The sequence below is a fragment of the Triturus cristatus genome, chromosome 4_1 (genome assembly GCF_964204655.1).
Source record: "Triturus cristatus chromosome 4_1, aTriCri1.1, whole genome shotgun sequence".
Lineage (NCBI taxonomy): Eukaryota > Metazoa > Chordata > Amphibia > Caudata > Salamandridae > Triturus > Triturus cristatus.
In genome coordinates this window covers 403,904,347-403,930,100 of record NC_140585.1, presented here as the reverse complement: position 1 = coordinate 403,930,100, position 25,754 = coordinate 403,904,347, and positions in this window count along the sequence as shown.

The window sequence follows — 25,754 nt, the reverse complement described above, 5'->3', positions numbered from 1 at the left end:
AACTTATATCTGCACTGCACTTCAAGTTCTCATCATTGCTATTCAAAATTTGTATATATTCTGCTGCTATCTCCTCTTACCCTCTCCAGATAAGGAAGAGGTCATCGAGATATCTATACCAGGCAACCACTTTCCTGGTCCAGATATCGTTCGTGGTCACCCAGGCCACCTGCTCCTCCCACCAGCCCACGAATACATTTGCGTAGCTGGGGGCGAAGCAGGTGCCCATAGCTGTACCGGATACCTGCCTATAATATTGCCCCGGTACAGAAAAATGTTGTTGTTCAAGCAGAATTCTAAATACTCTAATAGCATTTTGTTATGTTCACTAAATTTCAAGGATCGGTTCCGTAAAAAATACCGGACCGCCTTTAAACCTTCTTGATGCGCTATGAAGGTATATAAGCTGGTGATATCCATCACAATCATTAGGTCTCCTACCTGCCACTGTATTCCCTCTATATGTTGGAGGAAGTCCTTGGTGTCTTTAATATGGGACCTAAGAGTTCCCATGAAGTCAGACAAGAAGTGATCTATATAGATAGTTATATGTTCTAAGAGACTTGACTGCGAGTAGACAATCGGTCTCCCCGGAGGTGCTACTGCATCTTTATGCACTTTGGGCAAATGATAAAAACAAGGTGTAACTGGGATTAAACACCGTAAGAATAAATACTCCTCTGTTATAATCATACCCTTGTCAGACCAGTTTTTCAACAATACATGACAATTAGTGATATTCAGGTTGTAAACATTTTTAATCACTTTTTCATAAAAAGCTACATCTGACAGTTGTCTTAGGGCTTCCCTATTAAAGGCATCATAGGTTTGAAGCACCACATTACCGCCCTTGTCAGAGGGCTTGCAGACAATAGACGTATCATTCCTGATATTATCAATAGCTTGATATTGTTTGTGAGTAAAATGATGTCTCTTAGTCCACCCATGATCCTTTCTTCTCATCACCATAAGTTCCTTTATAACTGCATCGGGAAAAGTGTCTATAATGTCATTGGGCATTTGGGGTAAAAAGGTTGATACTAGTTTAATAGAGGTGACCACACTTTGTTGTTCAATACCTGCTACCCCAATCATTTCATCAGTTTCAATTAAATTCCCAATTTCATTGTTCAAATCCTCTAGAACTTGCAACACTAGTAAATCATGTCCGACTAGCACATCCGTGTCCGAGGAATGTTCTCTCATTTTCTTACTCTGCTGTCCTGGTCTTAATTTAAAGTACATATGGAGTTTTAACTTTCTCGTGAACCTGACTAGGTAGATTCTTGTTTGCGTGTACTCCAGCTTTTTTTTTGGACAGAAAGTGAAGCCCAATCTTAATACTTCCTCCTCGCTGTGTGTCAATTTGCACGGGGTTAGGTTTATGATAGTCAAATTCTCTCCCACAGCTTGTTTATTCTTTAGCGACGTTTGTTGAACTTCATCTTGCTTCTGGTGACTGAAGGGGACCTGCGTCCTCTTGCGCCATTGTCCCATGCTCCTTGTGGGTCTCCGCCTTTTGATTCTGGAGGTTTGCCCCTGTTGCTTTTCTGCCAAGACTGGTGGATGACCCGAAATTCGTCGTGAAACAGGGATCTATTTGTGGCCATACTTGAGGTACCCGAACTCTCATCTCCCGTTTGCTCTGGAGTGGTCACCTCTGATTCTGAGGTGTCTTGCTGATCCGTCAGTTGAGGCACAGATTTAGTCTGGAGAGCCCTCCGTGTTGCGTCAAACCTTTTGGCGAACGTTAACACTCTCCCCTACACATAGTCGCGCTCATTACGTTTGAATTTCTCTTTCTTTCTTTGTCTGATTTTTCCTTCATAACTCTCTAAGCGTTTCAGCATTTGCGCCCTCAGTTCCTCTTGTCTGCTTTTGTTGTCATCTTTTCTCAATTTCCGCCTCAAGCTCCTCAATGGCCTTCTTGGCCTTTTCGTGATCACTCCAGGCAAATTTAATGAGAATATTGAGCATACCTTTGCAGGAGTTGGCCGTGTGCTCAGACCATTCTTCCAGCAATTGCGGGTCCGGGTCTCCATAGGCCGGTATTGTATAAATACGAAGGCCCCCTGGGACCCTCACTACTTCCACATAGTGTTGCAGGGAGGTCCCCTCCCACCACTTGCTGATCTCTTGCTCATGTAGCCTTTCAAGTGCAGTGAACTGGGTTGATAATGTCGTTACATTTCGTTCTTCCCTTTGCGTTTTAAGCACTCCTGTTGTCGATCTCTTTTTAAATACTTACAAGGCCGCCTCACAGCGCTCTGAATTACTGTACATCTTATCTTTTGATCTTCCTGATACGTCACCGGAATCCGATTTTATCGGATTACAGCCCCCTCATTCTGCTGTCAATCGCACATCACTGACGCTGTATCTTGTGCAATCCCACAGTCAATACTTCCGACGGCAGTGCACGAAGCGTCATGCTGAAACTGCAATAAAGCACTCACTTTTTATTTACACGCTGTAGTCCGCACCTGTCTTTGTTACCAGAAGCGGTAATTCAGGACTCAGTTCCTTTATATATGTATGTATATATATATATATATATATATATATATATATATATATATATATATATATTTTTTTTTTTCCACCAATTTCCTCAGACAAGGAAAACCTGCACACCAAGGAGGTTATATGATTCAGGGATTTATTCTTTCGTGCAAATAGTCACCAATCTCCACCACCAACGCGTTTCAACCACAATCGGTCTTGCTCACGGTATGTGAGTCTGTTTTCAATGTTCTTTATTTATAGTGATACCCATGTTAGCCTTTAGGAGGAATTATGGGAATTGTAGTTTTGTTTCAAATGTATCATGTTAACATGTTTACGATATATTAATTGATGGATGTTATATCAATATGTCTATTTAGGGAATTAATTGTATCCGTGTGTTCTGATTATTTACATTGCGTCAATGTAGATAATATACATGATTGTATTGTACTTTATAACATAGGTATGTTATACATTGAATTCTTATTTGTTCCAACCATGGATTCTAATAATTGCTTGGTGCATGATTCCCAAGGTTTAGGCTTAGTGCCCATGCGGGAATATTGTGTTAGTTTATTCAGCTAGTTGCGGATACAGATATCTTATATAATTGCCCCTTAATCATTAGTTCTTTGTCAGTTCATGTCGTGTGACAGGCTCATAAATGGCTGTGTAGCTCTTCATCGCCGTTGAGGCCAAAAGGGGCCTTCGTCTTAAAGCGTATTATCATCTTGGATTCCAGTCTCCGTAGTTTCAGTGTTCTGTTTCCTCCACGTTCGTTTTTAGGGACAGTTGTTAGTCCAAAGTATTTTATGTTCTGTTTCATATTCTCATTATGGATTTTTAGATGTTTTACAATCGCATAGTTTGTGTCTTCATTTTTTACCGCCCTCAGATGTTCCAGTATTCTTTTTTTCAGTGGGCAGATAGTACTTCCAATGTACCAGAGTCCACATCCACAGACAATGACATACACCACATATGTGGATTCGCAAGTAATCCTTTCAGTGATGTTGAATGTGTTCCCCATGAAATCCACTGTTTCTTTCATGTTCATGCCGTGTTTACATGCTTTGCAAGTGTTACAACGTACGAAGCCTGTCTGTTTAGTCTCCAGCCAATTTTTTGATTTCCTGGTGGTTGTCATATGGCTCTTCACAAACCAGTTAACCACCAAGTGTGAGTCTCGGCGGATAATCGTATCCTTGACAAACATGGAAGCGAGAGCTGCCAAACGCATGCAACGAGCAGAAACCATGTTCGTGAGAGCAGGCACAACAACACAAAAAGAAATGACTAGCAACCAGGATACCAGTCAGGGCAAAAATCTTAAACAACTTTTCATTCAACTTGAGAGACTGTTAAAAAAAGAAATTATCAAAAGCTGGGAAGTGATTACGCTAGAAAAATACATTGAATATGATCGAATACCAAGAGGACTGAGAATCTTTACGCTCCCTAATCATCCTGATACCAAGCCTGAGATGCTCGAAGAATGGGGAAAGAACAGCATGCAGTGCTCGAAAAACATGGTACTCATTGTAATCAAGAATGCTAAAAAGGATATAGAAGAGCTACATGAGAACATCGGCAAACTTGAATCACAGATCACCAGTCTTAATCAAGAGGAAGAAAGCAAACAATTACGAAAAGATATGGAGAAAAACTTAGATAGACATGAAAATGAGGTAGAACAACGAAAGCAGAGAAAGTTCAGGAGAGATGAACTGGACTACGAAACAGGGGCGATCTTCACCTTTGCTCGAAGATTCGAAGTTCTCAAAGAACAAATGGGCAAGAATACAAAAGCGACATTGAACGCACCAGTAACTAGTGAATCAGAATCAGACTTAAGCGAAGAAGAAAGAACAACAAGAACAGGGCATCTAACTTTTTTAGAAGAAATTAAGTTGATGTACATCGACCAAAAGAACCCAAGAGGCCAAGGGAGAGGACGAGGCCGAGGGAGAGGAAGAGCCTATCATCAATCCACAAAAGAAGGAGAAAAACGAGAAGAGGGGGCGGAACAACCAAAAAGTTACCCGCTACGCAATCGTCTGAGGAAATGAAAAAACTAAAAAAGGAAAAAGTAAACCTAATCGTGAATCTATCTGACTACAAACTCAATTCCCATGAACGAAATGTACTTAACAAAGGATTAAGTTTTTGTCCAGAACAACATCACAATCATGTAGATACAAGGATCGATATCTACAAATTCGTCAGAAAACTGAAACTCGCTAAGTTCTTCAGTAGATTCCCGAATACGAAAATGGCAACCAATATAAAAGCAGTACCGGAGACTAGTGAACTCACAATAGAAGACATACCTGTCCTGGTAACTGCATATGAATTGATGACAAACAACGATGATGCAACTGAATCTCAAGCCCTACAGCATTTACAACCATGCACTGATAAAATAGAACCCACTGCTTTCAAATCCAAATCTAAATTCTGTCCTGTCCTCAGTCCAGGCAATAGAATAGATACATTTCATGATCTAGTGGTCGGTGACTTGGAGACACTTACCAAAACAAATAACAACCATAAGAAGGAAAATCTGAACAAAATGGAGAGACTTGCAATTGACACCCTTATGAAAAATGACAAGATAATAATTAAACCTGCAGACAAGGGGGACAATGTAGTTATTCAAAATAAATTTGACTACATCAAAGAGGCTACAAGGCAACTGAATGATCATAAGAACTATGTGAAATTAACTAACAATCCACTCAATGACCTAACTTTAAATCTAGAAATGAGAATCAAGAAGTGGCAGAATGAGGGATTATTGACACCAGAAGAATGCCTATTTCTGAGCAATGACAGTCCAGTGATGCCCACTATGTACTTCTTACCGAAGATACACAAAAATGTAATCAATCCTCCAGCAAGGCCCATAATGTCAAGCTGCAACTCACTATACGAACATGTTTCAGACTATGTGGACTTCTTCCTGGCACCACTAGTCACTAACTTAACATCGTACATAAAAGACACAGGGGACTTTTTAAGAATCCTGTCTGATCTTGGTTGGCAGAAAGGATACTATTTCGCAACAATCGACGTAGTATCACTATATACCTCCATTGAACACAACATTGGATTACAAGCCGTTGGATATTTCTTGAAACAACGCAGCATACGACAATCTAAACACACAACGATGGTCATGGAAATGATTGAGCTTTGTCTTTACAATAACATCTTCATTTTTGATGGCCAAATATACTCCCAGCAGTGCGGAACTGCTATGGGAGTTTCATTTTCTCCTAGCTACGCCAACCTTACAATGGGTTGGTGGGAGAAGTTAACAGCTTGGAAAGAGGAAAATGAAACATACACTTCCAAAACAGAACTATGGTTATGTTACATCGACGACCTATTCCTTATCTGGAGTGGCAGCCAGAGTGAATTTGAAGAATATATGAACATTTTGAACACCAATGAAATAGGTCTACAATTCACTCACAACATCAGCGATCAAGAAATTCAATTTTTAGATGTAACTGTATACATAGAAAATGAAGAAATCAAAACTAAATTATATAGAAAACCAACGGCAACCAACAGCATCTTACATGGTGAAAGTTTTCATCCCCCCTAATTGAAGAAGAGTATTCCGTATGGGGAATTTTTGCGTATGAGACGCAACTGCTCCGACGATCTAGAAATGGAACAAACATTTAAAGAAACAGCAATAAGATTCCAACAAAGAGGATACAGTGAGAAAGATATAAAACAGGGTCAAGCAAGAGCAAGATCAATTCCCCGAGCACAGACTTTGAAATACCAAAAAGAACAGAAAGAAGAGAATGCCGCTATTCGCGTAATCCTAACGTACAGCAAGGAAAATTATCAAATAATAGATATCCTAAAAAAACACTGGGATATCTTGAGGAAGGATCCAGACATTGGCCCAAAAATCGGCAATTACCCGAACATTTCATATCGGAAAGCACCTTCACTAAAAGACAAATTGGTGAAGAGCCATATGACAACCACCAGGAAATCAAAAAATTGTCTGGAGACTAAACAGACAGGCTTCGTACGTTGTAACACTTGCAAAGCATGTAAACACGGCATGAACATGAAAGAAACAGTGGATTTCATGGGGAACACATTCAACATCACTGAAAGGATTACTTGCGAATCCACATATGTGGTGTATGTCATTGTCTGTGGATGTGGACTCTGGTACATTGGAAGTACTATCTGCCCACTGAAAAAAAGAATCCTGGAACATCTGAGGGCGGTACAAAATGAAGACACAAACTATGCGATTGTAAAACATCTAAAAATCCATAATGAGAATATGAAACAGAACATAAAATACTTTGGACTAACAACTGTCCCTAAAAACGAACGTGGAGGAAACAGAACACTGAAACTACGGCGACTGGAATCCAAGATGATAATACGCTTTAAGACGAAGGCCCCTTTTGGCCTCAACGGCAATGAAGAGCTACACAGCCATTTATGAGCCTGTCACACGACATGAACTGACAAAGAACTAATGATTAAGGGGCAATTATATAAGATATCTGTATCCGCAACTAGCTGAATAAACTAACACAATATTCCCGCATGGGCACTAAGCCTAAACCTTGGGAATCATGCACCAAGCAATTATTAGAATCCATGGTTGGAACAAATAAGAATTCAATGTATAACATACCTATGTTATAAAGTACAATACAATCATGTATATTATCTACATTGACGCAATGTAAATAATCAGAACACACGGATACAATTAATTCCCTAAATAGACATATTGATATAACATCCATCAATTAATATATCGTAAACATGTTAAAATGATACATTTGAAACAAAACTACAATTCCCATAATTCCTCCTAAAGGCTAACATGGGTATCACTATAAATAAAGAACATTGAAAACAGACTCACATACCGTGAGCAAGACCGATTGTGGTTGAAACGCGTTGGTGGTAGAGATTAGTGACTATTTGCACGAAAGAATAAATCCCTGAATCATATAACCTCCTTGGTGTGCAGTGTTTCCTTGTCTGAGTAAATTGGTGGAAAATTGAATCGAGGACTGGCCCGTTCTCGACACTGGCACCCGCTATGAAATAGCGCGCTCTCCCTTGGGGCCGTTTGACGAATCAATATATATATATATATATATATATATATATATATATATATATGTATATTCACTGAAAAAACCATAGGTTTCACACATGTTATAGTTAGCTGGACATTTCACTCGTAAAAAAACAATGAAATTCCCCCGTTATAGTTAGTTCAGCTAACTATAACTCACGCGCCCGTAATCCACTGCTGATGATGTCACATATTACATCACTCTTGACATGGTCAGTGACATCACTCATGACATCACTGATGATATCTCAAATGACATCACTGATGACATCACTGATGAAATCATCCATTGAGTATGTGTTTCTGAACAATTTTAATATGTTTAATATATATAGGGAAAGGTCTGTTGAAGAATGAGTGGGTGTACAAGTGTGTGAATGGATGATTTTGTAGGTGTGTAACTAACTCTATAAGTGAGTCATTAAATGTATCTTACTGCAGACTAGTGACTAAACTGTGTAAATGTCTGTATGTGTCTGTATGTTGGTGTATAAGTGGCTGCATGGTTTTGTGAATAGCTATATGAGTGTCTATATGAGTTATTGATTGCTTGTCTCAGTATCTGTAGGGGTTCCTGAGTGTTTGTGTGGGTAGGGTGTGTGTTACTCTGTGACTAGATGTGTGAGTGGGTGATTCTATGGGTGCATGGTTTTAAGAGTGCATCTGTGATGAACTGTATGGTTGAGTGAGTGTATGTATGGGTGTGTTAGTGAGTGAATATATATCTCAGTGGTACATTTGTGACTAACTACATATTTGAAAGGCAGTATATATGCGTGTAAGAGTATATAAGTGGGTAGATGTGAGAGTGTGTGATTGTGAGAGTGACTGTATGGATGAGTGTGTGCTTGTATCAATGATTCTATAAGAGCGTAAGAATGTGGTACTATTTTTATGAGTAAGTGAACTTGAGTGTGTATAACCGCATAGGTAAGTAAATGGGAGTGTGATTATTTGCATGACTGACTAGGTGTGAGAGTACCTCTATGGATGATTGGTGGTGTGTGAGTGTCTATATAGGTGTATAAATGCATATGATAGTCTTGTATGGAGTGATTGTAAGTATGAGTGACTGTACAGGTGAATGAGTGGAGGTGTATGTAGACCTAAGAGTTAATAAGTGGGTATGTAGTTATTGGTATTGCAGTATGTATGGTTTTGAGAATGGAACTCTGAAATTTTGAGTCGGTGTATCAAAGGTTATATTAGGGTGTGAGAAGATGTGGTAATTTATCACATGGATGACGTCATCAGTGATGTCATCAGTGATATCATTTGAGATGTCATCAGTGATGTCATGAGTGATGTCACTGACCATGTCATGAGTGATGTAATATGTGATGTCATCAGCAGTGGATTGCGGGCACGCGAGTTATAGTTAGCTGAACTAACTATAACGGGGGAATTTCATTGGTTTTTTACGAGTGAAATGTCCAGCTAACTATAACATGTGTGAAACCTATGTTTTTTTCAGTGAATTTGCAAGGTTTTTTAAATGCTAATTCCTAACTATAACGTGTGTGAAACCTATGGTTTTTTCAGTGAATTTGCAAGGTTTTTTAAATGCTAATTCCTAACTATAACGTGTGTGAAACCTACGTTTTTTTCAGTGAATTTGCAAGGTATTTTAAATGCTAATTCCTAACTATAACGTGTGTGAAACCTATGGTTTTTTAAGTGAATTTGCAAGGTTTTTTAAATGCTAATTTATGAATGTATTATTATATTTTTTAAATATTTATTTTACAATAAGCTACCTATGTATATAGTTATAAATTGACTTTATCCTGTAATATGGAATGGCTCAGCTCTTTTTTTTTTTAAATTTGGATAAAGTTGAACAGCATAGTTAATATCTTCTGTAAACGTCTAAACACTTTAAACTTTTTTTTATTTTTTTTTAAGGGTTTTTGACGGTGCGCGCACGGTGCGCGCATGGTGCACGCATCCGTACGTGCTCCGTGTGCGCATGCGTATGTGGTCCACGTGCGCATGCGTACGCCGTGCGTGCTCCGTACGCGCATGCGCGCGTGCTCCGTACGCGCATGCGTGTGTGCTCCGTGCACGCACCGTGCGCGCACCGTGCGCGCACAGCAAGTCATGTGATTTAGAAACAACACTTTTCATTGGTTTATAGTAGTTTCAGTTCCAGAAACTTCCAACACCACACCCACTCCCCTCATTATTTCTTCTGATTCCCTGGGAGAAGGAGCTGAGCAGCTTTTCCAGTACTCCAGTACTTGAGAATGGCAGAGCAGCGGTCATCTTCTGGGAGTGAGCAGGAGACCCTTGTGAGACAGAGGAAACAGAAAGATTCTTTTATCTGGCAATTTTTTAGATTTCCAGAGGGGCAGAAGAAGGTGAATGCTCCAAAAGTCACCTGCACTATTTGTGGTGTTGTCTTATCAAGAGGAGATCCTAAAAAGAAATACTCTTTTAGTATCTTCACTATGATCAGGCACCTTAAAGGAGTACATCCTGTGGCTTTTGCTCGAGCTGCTAGAGACAACCCTCCAGCAGCTCAGCCGAGCACATCCGCAGCAGCTCAGCCGAACACCTCATCTGCGGCGGCAGCTTCACCTGCTTCTGTTCCTCTGGATATACACCCTCTTTTCAAGAGGGTGCATATACGGTGCAATGCGTGCAATGCTCTTCTCTCTTCTGGGGACACCAGCATTCCCCTAATAGAGAGCAAGATACAGCAGCACACATGCGGCACCCTATAATTGTTTTAATTTTTTTGTTCCTCTGTTCCTCAATTAACACAACAGCTCTTTTTAGAGCCACCTAACATCTAAACACTTAAATTTGATTTTTAATTCTATTTTTTTAATGATTTATTTTCCGCCGTGCGCGCACCTCGCTACGGTGCGCTCCCCGCGATATTTTAACAAAAAATTAAATGTTTTTTTCACCCTTCAGGGTCCTTCAGGGACTCCCTGACAAAAGCTAGGGGGTCAGGAACTCTGTACCCTGCCCCCTTTTCACATTCTCCACCTTTCTTTTTTACTGTCACACACAAAATGGCAGCCGACACTTCCTGATTTCGACCGATTCGAATGTTGACTGAATCCACCAATCAGAATTACGCACGCGCACGGCACGGTGTGAGCATGGTGCGCGCACGGTGCGCGCTTATAGATATTTATGTGCTTTTAACTGCAATTTTCTCAGGAACTACTGAACAGATTGACACCATATATGCAAAATGCAAAAACAACAATTGATGGACAGAATGCAGAACAATGTCATACATTCACCCCAGTACAGAGATCTGGGCCTAAATCCATCGTTTTTTTGCTCACCATGCCGTTCCATGTTTGAACCCAGCCATATGCAAATCAGTCTTGACCCTGTGCCTCATGGGTACAGTCCAGCCCGAACTGCCAAGCCAGGTCCTCCCTGGACTGGAAACAAGCATCCTAGGACCGGTTTCGGGGTTTCACCCCTCTTCAGCCAGGATAGCTTGATTCCAGTGGCATGGAGAGCACGGGACCCACGTCTGGGCATACCCTTCCCACTCGGGGTGACAAATGCAAAAACAACAATTGATGGACAGAATGCAGAACAATGTCATACATTCACCCCAGTACAGAGATCTGGGCCTAAATCCATAGTTTTTTTGCTCACCATGCCGTTCCATGTTTGAACCCAGCCATATGCAAATCAGTCTTGACCCTGTGCCTCATGGGTACAGTCCAGCCCGAACTGCCAAGCCAGGTCCGGACTGGGGGAGAATGTATGCATTGTCAGCATTCCGTCCATCATTTGTTTGTTGTAACGCTTTTCGCCCTAAGTGGGATGGGTATTCCCAGACGTGGGACCCGTGCTCACTACGCCACTGGAGTCAAGCTATCCTGGCTGATGACGGCTGATAGCCAGAAACCGGTCCTAGGTTGCTTGATTCCGGTCCAGGGAAGACATGGCTTGGCAGTTCGGGCTGGACTGTTCCCATGAGGCACAGGGTCAAGACTGGTTTGCATATGGCCATGTCTAAACTGGGGTGGTGTAGTGGGCAAAAGAACGATGGATTTAACCCAGATCTCTTGACTGGAGGAGAATGTATGCATTGTCAGCATTCCGTCCATCATTTGTTTGTTGTAACGCTTTTCGCCCTAAGTGGGATGGGTATTCCCAGACGTGGGACCCGTGCTCACTACGCCACTGGAGTCAAGCTATCCTGGCTGATGACGGCTGATAGCCAGAAACAGGTCCTAGAATGCTTGATTCCGGTCCAGGGAAGACATGGCTTTGCAGTTCGGGCTGGACTGTTCCCATGAGGCACAGGGTCAAGACTGATTTGCATATGGCCATGTCTAAACTGGGGTGGTGTAGTGGGCAAAAGAACGATGGATTTAACCCAGATCTCTTGACTGGGGGAGAATGTATGCATTGTCAGCATTCCGTCCATCATTTGTTTGTTGTAACGCTTTTCGCCCTAAGTGGGATGGGTATTCCCAGACGTGGGACCCGTGCTCACTACGCCACTGGAGTCAAGCTATCCTGGCTGATGACGGCTGATAGCCAGAAACCGGTCCTAGGATGCTTGATTCCGGTCCAGGGAAGACATGGCTTGGCAGTTCGGGCTGGACTGTTCCCATGAGGCACAGGGTCAAGACTGATTTGCATATGGCCATGTCTAAACTGGGGTGGTGTAGTGGGCAAAAGAACGATGGATTTAACCCAGATCTCTTGACTGGGGGAGAATGTATGCATTGTCAGCATTCCGTCCATCATTTGTTTGTTGTAACGCTTTTCGCCCTAAGTGGGATGGGTATTCCCAGACGTGGGACCCGTGCTCACTACGCCACTGGAGTCAAGCTATCCTGGCTGATGACGGCTGATAGCCAGAAACCGGTCCTAGAATGCTTGATTCCGGTCCAGGGAAGACATGGCTTTGCAGTTCGGGCTGGACTGTTCCCATGAGGCACAGGGTCAAGACTGATTTGCATATGGCCATGTCTAAACTGGGGTGGTGTAGTGGGCAAAAGAACGATGGATTTAACCCAGATCTATTGACTGGGGGAGAATGTATGCATTGTCAGCATTCCGTCCATCATTTGTTTGTTGTAACCATATATGCAAAAGGCACATCCCTGACCTGAGGAATACCTCTTTGCCAAATTTCAAGTAATTCTGTTCAGCCGTCCGGGCTGTACCTTCGACTAAAGGTCCTATGGGAAAATGCATGGGGAAAACGTGTTTTGGGACCCCCCTTTTTTCTCAGCCCCCGCTTGACGAATCACCCCAAGACTTTCAGGGTAGGAGCTGAGCGGAGCGCCCCATTAGTTTTGAAAATTTCACGAGTATTCGTCAAACGGCGCAAAAAGTAATTCAAAATAGAATTTTGAGATTTCCTATGGAAACTCGGTCCTAACTACAACTATCTACTGGCTGCCGCCAGTAGATAATATGTGTGTGTGTGTATATATATATAAATATATATATATATATATATACATATATATGGGCCAAAGTTTAGGCTTAACTGCATTATCATATGTAATGTAATGCACTGTTATGAACTAAAGTGAATTTGAGGCAAGAGGTCTTAATCTTAATGAATAGTTCACTCGAAAATACGCCGGTATCGGATGGGGTATAATGGGCTTTGCACAAAGAGCATGAATTTAATAATTGTGCGCATGGCAAGCCCATTTGTGGGCAGAATTGCGAGCGAACGTTATAAACTAAGATCATGGGTTTGTGCACTTATAAAAAGACAATTCGGCATATATCTTAATCCGAACGAACTAATGAATTTGCAAGTTCAAAGATGGCACCATTTTTTTACAACAGTATGTAGCTTCTCTATGTCTATGTCAATGCTTGTCGGAAATGAAATAAATAAAGGCCATTTTTGGAGCGCCAATTTACCATAGAAAAAGATGACTGCCGAAACGCGTCTGGTTGCTGTGAGTCCGTGAATAAAAGACCTGGACTCACCCCCGTGAGGGCTTTTCTTTCTTGTGGCTAAAAAATGCAAGTTTATGAGCGCTAATGTTAGCGGGAGCACCACCCGCAAAAGGCACCCGTTCACGAGTGCGCGGGGGAGGTGCAAAACTTCGGGAGCTTTTATATATATATATATATATATATATATATATATGTATATATATATTCACTGAAAAAAACATAGGTTTCAGGGGCGTTATAGTTAGCTGGACTTTTCACTCGTACAAAACCATTGAAATTCCCCCGTTATAGTTAGTTCAGCTAACTATAACTCGCGCGCCCGCAATGCACTGCTGATGACGTCACATATTACATCACTCATGACATGGTCAGTGACATCACTCATGACATCACTGATGACATCTCAAATGACATCACTGATGACATCACTGATGACATCATCCAGTGAATGTGTGTTTTTCTGAAAATTACATATGTTTTATATATGTATATCTTAAGGTCGATGGAAGAATAAATGGGTATATAAGTGTCTAAATGGATGATTTGTTTTTGAAAAATTGATTGTATAACTGACTGATTAAGTTTATCTTAGTAAATACATTGCTTAGTGAGTAATGTTTAAATATGTAAATATCTGTATCAGTCTCTCACTTTGTGTATAAGTGGCTGCATGGGTTGGTGAGTAGCTACATGAGTGTCTATATAGATTATTAGTTGGTTTTTTGAGTATCAGTATGAGTGTCTGAGTGTCTGTATGGTTCGGTGGGGTATTACATAGTGCATAGGTGCATGAATGAGTGACTCACTGTTTGTATGTGTTGAAGACAGCATGTGTGCAGGACTGTATGGGTGGATGAGTGTGTGCATGGGTGTGTGAATGACTGTCTCAATAGTGTCTTTATGAGTAACTACATATGCTTTAAACTAGTATATGTGACTATTGTTGTATATATGTGAGCATATGTGAGAGTGAGAGATTGAAAGAGTTCCTGTATGAATAAGTATCTGTTTCTATAAGAGATTGTTTAAAAGACTAAGTATGTGTAAGTTTCTGTAGAAGTAAGTGTGGTGGTGTGTGTATAACTGTATATGCAAGTAAATGGATGTTTGATTCTTTATTAGCATGAGTGAGTATGTGTGTGAGTAACTCTATGGATGAGTGGTATTGTGTAACAGGATGTATAGGTATATGAGTACATATGATGAGTGAGTACATGTATGAGTGACTATATAGGACTGTTGGTGAATGAGTGGATGTGTATGTGGATCTTAGAATTACTGAATAGGTTGTTGTAACTGGTATTGGTATGTCCATTGTTTTGAAAATGTTAGTTTCTATTTTTGAATGTGTGTATCAAAGGTTATATTAGCGGGAGAGGAGGTCTGCAACTCTATCACAAGGATTATGTAATCAGTGATGTCATTAGTGATGTCATTTGAGATGTAATCAGTGATGTCATGAGTGATGTCACTGACCATGTCATGAGTGATGTAATATGTGACGTCATCAGCAGTGCATTGCGGGCGCACGAGTTATAGTTAGCTGAACTAACTATAACGGGGGAATTTCAATGGTTTTGTACGAGTGAAAAGTCTAGCTAACTATAACGCCCCTGAAACCTATGGTTTTTTCAGTGAATTTCTAAGGTTTTTAAATGCTAATTCCTAACTATAACGTACCTGAAACCTATGGTTTTTTTACTGAATTTCAAAGATGTTTTAAATGCTAATTTCTAACTATGCCTACAGAGATAGGACATGTGAAGAAAGAAGAAAAAACGCACAGAAAGAAAAAAAAGAAATGCAGAAAGAAGCAACAGAAGTCCTCAAAGATGAAGAAAGGTGCAGGAAGAAGGATAACGTGCAGAAAGAACAAACAGAAGAGCAGAAAGAAGCCTTGTTGCAAAATCATCCTGTACCCTCAACTTTTTCAGACGGATACTGGTGGTAACTGAGTCTAACTAACCAGTCCTAGAGCCAGTGCTATGTTAAAAGACACTCAGAATACAGTGAAAACACCTACATACACTAGGGAACACTATGCGTTGGGGTCCCCCTGTGATTAGCATGACCTCCTCTGTAAGCCCCTAGTATATAATAGGGCAGGGGATTAAAACTACCTCTTAAAACGCGCCACAGGGCGTGTTTGCACACATCACCTCAGGCCCTGTCCCCTCCCTTCCCCACTGTGTAAACACGCCCTGTGGCCCTTTTAAGTTGGGAGATTAAGTCCCCTTGAATCCTGAGGGTCCCTAGGGTCCAACTAGACCACTAGGTACCTCCAGTAAGCGCCACAGAGCTGTGTTGCAGAGAGGTGTAAAAAGTGGCACGGCCTGGACCACCTCTCTGCAACGCAGCTCAGTGGCGCTTACTGGAAGCACCTGGTGGGCTAGTTATCCCCCAGGGGTCCTCAGGATTGAAGGGGATTTTTTTCCCCAACTTAAAATGCGCCATAGGGCGTATTTCCACACGTCTCCTCTGGCCCCATCCCCTCCCTTCCCCACTGTGTAAACACACCCTGTGGCCGTTTTTTAAGTTGGGAGATTAAGTCCCCTTGAATCCTGAGGGTCCCTAGGGGCAAAATAGCCCACTAGGTACGTCCAGTAAGCGCCATTGCAGAGAGGTGTCAAAAGGGGCACGGCCTGCACCGCCTCTCTGCAACGAAGAGCAGTGGCGCTTACTGGAAGCACCAGGTGGGCTAGTTGGCCCCCAGGGTCCCTCAGGATTGAAAGGGAATTATTTCCCCAACTTAAAACGCGCCACAGGGTGTGTTTGCACACGTCACCTCAGGCCCCATCCCCTCCCTTCACCACTGTATAAATGTGCCCTGTGGCCGTTCTAAGTTGAGAGATTAAGTCCCCTTGAATCCTAAGGGTCCCTAGGGTCAAACTAGCCCACTAGGTACCTCCAGTAAGCGCCACAGAGCTGCGTTGCATCGAGGTGTAAAAAGGGGCGTTGCCTTAGAACACCTGTCTGGAACACAGCTCCCTGGTGCATACTGGAGATACCTGTTGGGCTAGTTGGCCCTCAGGGACCTACAGTATTGAAGGGGAATTAATTCCCCAACTTACAACTGGCCAGGGGGCGCGTTTGCAGAGTGCTGCAAGGAGGGGGCGTGGCCTCCGGCGCGATGACGGTCTTTTATTTATTTAATTTTTTAAGAAGGTGGGCTGTGTGGCCCCCCTTCTTTTTCTAATTTATTGGCCTTAATCGGCCCCGGGGACCCCACCCCCCGGGTCATGGCCTTTTAAAAAAAAAATCTTTAGGAGGGGGGCTGCCTTGCCCCCCTCCTCAGGCCACTTATGGCCCCGGGGACCCCATCCCCCGGGGCCGGCCTTTGTTTTTTATTATTTAAAAAAAAAATATATTAATAGAAACACCTAAGACATGCTGGACAAACCGTATGTACCTATAATGACGATTTGCGTGATATTCATTAAAAGGCGACTATGCGTACAATGAATCCACGTGGAATGTATTTACACCGCTAGTGAAGCTCTGACGTGTCTGATGCCCTACCGTGCCTAATCCCGGCGCCCCCGCCGGTGGGTACTCTCCAAGTAGACACCCTTGTCGTATATTTATACAAACTTGGGTAGCAATTGACGGGCACATTTAATACACACGCACACCAAGCCCTTCAAAGGGGATTCGACAAAAATTCGACCAAACTATGCAAGAAACCCACCCAAACGGTTAATAAAACACACATCCACCGCCGGATGTGTAATACTTTTTATTTTACTCTCTGGAAAGTAGACGAACCTCATTTGAGAGTCACAGCGTGCTCCTGGCTGAACCCAATGCTGTGTTACACCCACCAGTGCCTGCCGAGTGCCACACACCTCTGTGTTGTATTCCACCAGCTAGAGCGTATGCTATGACACTCTAGCCCATGTGCACTGTAACACCACCCCGTGAATATGTCATGCCACACTTGCCTTCGCACAAGTTATATTGCCCCATCTAACGTGCCTTCCTCAATGCCTATGTTATAACGCACAGCGCTATGCCATACATATTACAATCTGGGATCCATATCTTTGTCACAGTGCATATGCAACGTTACACTCCCCAGCACATATTTTATATTACAACTTTAGAGACTAGTTAGGTTACACAACACTGCCCTGTGCATATAACACTCCAAGGCGCATATCGCATAGCACGCGCTAGTGCCCGGGCTATCTCGCGCTCTCCAATGAATCTGTCATTGCGCACAATGTATTGCATATTATATTTCACGCCCCGGTTGATCTTATATCACACTTTTTGGTGCATAGTTTATACCATATACTATATCTAGTTTTCATTTTCAATCGTGCTCTCAGGACTATGTTCTATATAACACTGCGTCCACCTACCCTTTTCACAGGCATTACATTTTGCGATGGGGGGGTGCAGGGTCAGGGGGTGTTTCTGCCAAGTGAGCCCGGAGTCACAGTCACAAACGTCCTCTTCTTCCTGAATAAAAGTGAGATTATGCTGCATACATATTTTAAGTAGTTCGCACAGACACACATTTTAAAAACAATAAAGTTCCTAATACCCACCTTCTCTGAACAGTTAGCTTGCTGCCCCATCCACCTCCTCCCTATCCTCTGTTGTCTGAATCCATGGACTAGCCTCCTCCCTCCTGCCATGCATGGTCTGATGTGCTGCCACTGCCCTCCATTTAGCATGATGTACCTGTCCACTCCTCCTGCCCTCCATTGCCCAATTCTATGGCCCATCATTGACCTCCTGCTTAGCCTCTGTGCTTAGCTTGCTGCCCCTATTCTCCTTCCCCCTGCTCTCCGATGTGTTTGTGCATGCTCCTGCTCCATTCTTTTTGCCCACCATTTTCCATGGACCTGCCACTCCTATCTACTCTGAGTGTTCTGTTGAGCTGCCACTCCCCTCCCACCTGCCTAGCATTGTCAGATGACTGTAACCTGTCCCTGCCACCTCCACCCTGCCTGTCCACATGCCAAGCCCCTATCCCCTTCCTCCTGTCCTCCATGGTCCATTTTACTGCCACACCCTTCTGCCCTCCCTAGTGTGTTGTGCTGCAACTGATCCTCCTGCCTGCCCTGTGTGGTCTGTTGTGAGGCCCCTTCCCCTGAACTCTCTTGTCTGTGCCCAGGTCCTGACCCTCCCTTCTATCCTCCATGGTCCTTTGTGCATGCCCCTGCACCCTCCTTCTTGCCCATCATAGCCATTGTGCTGCCACTAACCCTCCAGCATGCCATGCATGGTCTTCTGTGCTGCCATGGCCCCTCCCACCTTCCCTGTGTGATAAGCTAGCTGCCCCTGACCCCCTCCCACCTTCCCTCCATGGTCTGTGTGTATGCCATCATAGTCTCACTGTTGCTCTCCATGGTGTGTCTTGTTTCTAGTGCCCATCCTGCCTGACCTCCATGGCCATCTTGCTGCTCCTGCCCTGCCCCCTTGCCCCCAGCCCTCTGTTTCCATGTGCAGGCCGCTATTCCCTCCCTCCAGGCTTGTCTGTTCCATTGTAATGCCCCTGATCCGTCCCTCCTGCCCTTTATGGTCTGTTATACTGCAGCTTTCTCTCCTGTCTGTCCATTATGGTCAGCTAGCTACCATTGCCTCTTTCCCCTCTGTTCTCTTTTGTCCATGTGCATGGTCCTGTCCCCTCCATTTTGCTTTCTATGGATTGTTGTGCTGCACTCCCGTCCCGCATGCCCTATGTGGTGTATTGTGCTGCTGCAAACCCTGATGCCTGCCCTGTATGGTCAGTTTGGTGCACCTCTCCATGTCCCTCCTGTCCTCTGTTATCCGAGTACATGTCCCTACACCAATTCCTCCTGCCTACCATGATCGAATGTACCATACTTGCGAACATTTTGAACTTGGTAAGAGGGAGATTTTGAAAACAAAATGGGGTATTGATTTTCGCCTTTAAGTTACATTGAAAAAGAGGAGATTGTAGACAGGAGACAGATCAAATAAAGCCCATTTGTGCTTACAAACATTGGACGTTTCCTGGCTGAATCGGGTCTGTTGGCATGTATGGTTGTACTACCACTGCCTCTTCCTTCTGCCCACAATGGTCTATTATATTGCCACAGCCTCTCTTGCCAGTCCTGTATTGTTGGTTTGTTGCCCCTTCCCCCTTCCCACTGCCCTCCATAGTCTGTTGTGCTGCCACTGCCCTTCCTGCCTGCCCAGTGTGGTCAAATTGTTGCCTCTGCACTCTCCTACCTGCCTTCAATTTTCAGAGTCCGTGCCCCTGGCCTCTGCCTCTCAACAGTATCCCAATGAACAACTAGATTGCTAGCATTCTATATTTATTACAAAAGTGTGGAACGCCTGACGTCATCTTGATGTAATCAAAACTGTAATACCTAGAGCATTTCCTTTAGAAATTACATATATGAGAGGGTCTTATTTGCATCAAAATTATGGTTAGTGCTCTAAAAAACTAAAATGAGGACATATTTTCTGAGTTCTCAAATAGCGACAAAGAACTTTTAAATTATCTGTAATCTTTATGTTTTTTTATCCAGTTGACCACTTTATTAAATGTTGCACCTAGGGGAGAGGATGTGATGTTACTTCCAGAGCTGCAGACTTTGTAACCTCGGGAACCAGGTTGGAATTTCTGCTTCAGCTCAACATTCTGTGATTCTGGTCAAATCACTTATTCTCCCCATGTCTACAACCAAAATGAATTTGATCTTGTGTGATGTAACCAATGCTCATGTAAAGCACTCCAATACCTGACAAGTCTGCACTATATAAAACTGCAAATACACAAAAAATAAGTGTTTTGCACACTTCTGTCATTGGGCTACATGTGGGCTATATCTGGGTGATATTTGTGATGCATTTGGGCTCCTTTGTCTCTGGTGGCCATCTTGGGAGATTTATTTGTTATGAAGTTTCCTTATTTCCTCATTTACTACAGTCTCCTCTGTAGGAAATGCTTTCAGTTTTTTACTTTGATTCCATCAAGAAGGTATTCAGATATGTCACACATTTGCCATAAATTCTGAATGTTAGCACTCTAGTTGCTCATTAGATCACTGTAGTAAAGCTACTGCTCACAACGGAAGTCTGCTGCTGGTATTGAAAGTGCATGTTTCAGTCTGCATATCAGAATTTTTTAATGAAATAGAAGAGGATTTGAGAAGTCACTCAAAATGTGCCCTAATTTTTCTTTCTTCAGCACTAATCATAATTTCTATGGCAAAATGAACGCCCTCATTTTGTTCCTTTTTAAATTAAATGTTTTAAGAGTTACCACTTTATTCTAATCAAGATGGCTTCAGGTGTGCAATACGTTTGTCATAAGTAGGACTGTTAGCGCTGTAGTTGTTCTTTAGAGCACTCTGGGAAGCTGCAGTAGAACACAAAGGAATCAACTGACAGTCTCTGCCCTTGTTGGATGTATATGTTTTACTGAGAATGTCAGACTTCATTCTCACATGACTGAGAAAGATAATGTGAATTTACAGAAAATATGCTCTCAGTTTAGCTTATAGATCACCTTCCAAACCTCTGTGAGAAAAGCATGAGAAAATAGTTTTCTCTCAAACATGATTCATGATATCACAGCAGAAGGCTTTTTCACATGGTAAAATCACTTTAGAACACACCACAATTCCTAAAATGAGTATGGTACCATCAACAAATTATTTATAATGTAACTAAAGTCTTGAAACCTTCTATTAACTGCAATGCTTTTTATTGAGGTGCTATCATGTATATTGGTCCCAAGATGGCTGCCAACACTTCTTGGATGAAGTACTGAAAGCCAATCAGATCTCACGATGAGATGTGTGGTTAGGCTCCGCCCAGATATATCTATCTTTTTAACTCTAATTTTCTCAAGAACTACTGAACGGATTTACACCATTTAAGCAAAAGGCAGGAGTCTGAACTGAGGACTATCTCTTTGCCAAATTTGGTGTAATTCCGTTCAGCAGTTCGGGCTGTAGCTGCGTCAACAGGTCCTATGGGAAAATGCATGGGGGAAACGCGTTTTGGGACCCACCTTTTTTCTCGGTCCCCGCTTGACGAATCACTGTGAAAATTTCAGGATAGGAGCGAACTGGAGCTGGCCAAAAGTTTGGAAAATTTCGCGAAGATTCGTCAATCGGCGCCAACGTTATTCCAAATAGAATGTTGCGGATTTCCTATGGAAAATAGGTCCTAACTATAACTACCTATACATATATAGGAACAGAGTCCTGAATTACCGCTTCTGGTAACAAAGACAGGTACGGACCACAGCGTGTAAATAAAAAGTGAGTGCTTTATTGCAGTTTCAGCATGACGTGTTTCGGCTGCATTTCCACGGCCTCGATTACATGATGCACCGGAACATAAACTGACTTTTTATAGTGAAACAATGGGTGTTCCGGTTACACCCCCCATGGTACTTGATAGAGCTAGTAAACATACTGCACATATCTTTTACTTCATATTGGTCACCCCCTGTCTAAATTCCGAAATGATATCTAAAAGAGACAGGCTAATGCATTCATGTACAATTTACAATTACAAGGTCAAAATGAATTAAAATGTCGACAATCAAATTATTCCTATAGATGTCATACCAACCTAATGTTTCATATACATAAATAATGACCTTATAATGCAGTGACCAATACAGACAATAAAATCAAACCATGAGGAGTTGCAATAGGGAAAAAGTGCATAAAGTGCAATATATATATATATTTCAGCAAATATTCCCGTATTGCAGCAAACAACTTCTTTACAGAAGTGGGCACGGACTCCAAAATGATGGAGTGCTAAATATATCATTTATTAAATTTCAAGTGCTGTCCATGGTGCGTTTCGGCCACACCCAGTGGCCTTGATCCCATAGTCGCTCTACGGTATTGTCAGATTTCTAAACATAAAGCGACATGATAACTAACTAAACACAAAGTGAGAAACACTGAAAAAAAGACTGCATATTGCAACATAAAAGCAATGAGATGCCTGGTATGATACCCATATATACCCATATTAAATTTGATTTAACAATGTACTGAAAAGATGCCATGAAATCTGATGAAAAGATATGTATATATATGCTCAAATTGATTACTGCAACACATATGTGATGATGTTTGACTATAAACTGAGAACTCTCTCCCTAAAACCATCCTTGAATTTGTAAATGAACTAATTTTAAAACATGTACATACATGTTGGAAAACATATATGCAACTCTCAGAGTACCAATACATTGATGCATATGCATAGATCTAAAAGCAAAGCATGAATAGATAAAAACAATGTTATTAGTTCATCGAGGTAAAAAATAGAGAAGTTCAGAATAAAGTGCTGACAAGCAATCAAATCAATAATAGTTATTGCAGGCAATGTAACAACTATAGCATATTAAAGTGCAAAGTGCGCAGATCTATAGGCATCACATATTATAAATATAAACAGATATAATATTGCCATTCAATAGTGCATGCTATTATAAGGTGCAAAGTGCAAACATCAAATGGCATCACATACTATCAATGTACAGAAGTATAACACTATGTTTTGATAGTACATGCTAGTTTTATGTCAAAATGCCCAAAAACTAAATAAAGTGCTGTGGTGCTAAACTGCCTATGTGTCAAAAGTACTAAGGGGAATATTATCAAGCACGGCGTTAAAATTATCGCCGCTTTAGCGGCAGAAAACTGCAGCTAAAGCGGCGATAATGGGCTTGATAATATGCCGCAGAGAATTCCAATAAAAGCCCATGTTGACACCAGAACATGGGCTTCTATGGGAATTCTCAAGGGCATATTATCAAGCCCAGTAGCAGTTTTCTGCCGCTAAAGCGGCGATAATTTTAACGCCTTTTCTTGATAATATGCCCCTACGTGATAAATATTGATAAAAACAGAGAACAACAGCTTTAGAAGAGTTAACTTAAAGTGCATTGGTTAAATGTATCAAGAATATGAGAATATGAAATGTATCAAAATTGTAAAAAATTAATGCCTAGAGCACAAAGACCAGAGCCACTTCTTAATCATAAATTCATGGGGCACCCTGATATATGTTGTACTCGCCAGCGAGAAAAAGTAACTGACAGACTATAAAAACTGCAAGACTGTGGGCATTAAGACATGGAGGATCAAATCATGCTAAAAATATTTTCAAGAAGTTTATGTAAGTCATCACTTGTATTGAGGCTATTAGGTGTCTTAGTGTCAATAGAATAAATCTGGACTCCAACTGGCGTAATGTTTTCTCTAGGTTACCACCTCTTTTGAGTACCTGCACTGCCCCTGTTACAAAATATTAAATGCAGTTGAGATTGTTTTTGTGTATGTCCTTAAAATGTCTGCCCACCGGGTAGGAGTCGTCAGAATTAACAATGGCTCTCAAATGCTGAAGAATCCTAATGCGTAACTGCAATTTAGTACTGCCTACGTAACTTAGGCCGTAGGTACATTGGTAAACATATAGAGCGTATTCAGTTCTGCATGTATAGCATCCTCTTAAATCTATTGGTTTGGAACTGAATACCGTGGTGTAAGAGGATGTCTTGACCCCAAATTTGCAAGTACGGCAGGTACTGCATTTATAAAAGCCATATTTAGGAGACAACCAACTAGTATTAATGTCAAGCTCTGGACTGTTTTTGACAAGGGCACTTCGCATAGAGGGTGCTGTAGGGAAGGTAAAAATAGGTATGTCGGATAAAGTCTGGCTCAAAGTAGCATCAGTAAGGACTATGGGCCACTGTTGGTTTATAGTGACTCTAATGCTCTTCGCCTGTCTACTGTATGTAGTAATGAACCTCACACAATATATATACCACTTGCGGTCTCCAACTCTTCTCGGCCAGAAAGACGACACAGAAAACCGAAGGTCAGTTTCTAGTGATCATTTACTCATTACAGGCTGTAACGCGTTTCGGCAGGATCCCCTGCCTTGCTCACAGCAATATATATTACCTACTGGCGGTCGCCAGTAAGTAGTTATTGTTAAAACCAAGTAGGTAGGAAGAGCATTTTTTGTTTTGCCAGTAATGTTCCTTGCAAAATTTTCAAAACTAATACAACGCCTACGTCAGCTGCTGCCTTAAAAGTTTCGTGGTGATCCATCAAGAGTATTTCCGAGAAAAAGGAGGGTCCCAAAAGGAGTTTTCCCCATGTTAATTCCCATAGTCACTTTAGACACAGCTACAGCATGAACTGCTAAACAGAATTACACCAAATTTGGCAGAAAGTTAGATATTGGTCCATGAAAGTGCCTTTTTCTTATTTGGTGGAAATCCATTCAGTAGTTACTAAAAGAAATGTGTATATATAGGTACATGAAGGCTCTGCAAAGCCTCCCGATCTCTTGCTGAGATCTGATTAGCTGTCAACACTTCAAATCAGTAAGGTTTGGCAGCCATCTTGGGAGTCGGATTCAGCCGAGTCCCAACAAAAAATATTTAAAAAAGACAAGGGGATAGGTTAGGAATACCCTGACCCCTTCGGCCTCTTGGGGGCATTGCAGAGAGAGCTTATAGATCACCTTCCAAACCTCTGTGAGAAAAGCATGAGAAAATAGTTTTCTCTCAAACATGATTCATGATATCACAGCAGAAGGCTTTTTCACATGGTAAAATCACTTTAGAACACACCACAATTCCTAAAATGAGTATGGTACCATCAACAAATTATTTATAATGTAACTAAAGTCTTGAAACCTTCTATTAACTGCAATGCTTTTTATTGAGGTGCTATCATGTATATTGGTCCCAAGATGGCTGCCAACACTTCTTGGATGAAGTACTGAAAGCCAATCAGATCTCACGATGAGATGTGTGGTTAGGCTCCGCCCAGATATATCTATCTTTTTAACTCTAATTTTCTCAAGAACTACTGAACGGATTTACACCATTTAAGCAAAAGGCAGGAGTCTGAACTGAGGACTATCTCTTTGCCAAATTTGGTGTAATTCCGTTCAGCAGTTCGGGCTGTAGCTGCGTCAACAGGTCCTATGGGAAAATGCATGGGGGAAACGCGTTTTGGGACCCACCTTTTTTCTCGGTCCCCGCTTGACGAATCACTGTGAAAATTTCAGGATAGGAGCGAACTGGAGCTGGCCAAAAGTTTGGAAAATTTCGCGAAGATTCGTCAATCGGCGCCAACGTTATTCCAAATAGAATGTTGCGGATTTCCTATGGAAAATAGGTCCTAACTATAACTACCTATACATATAT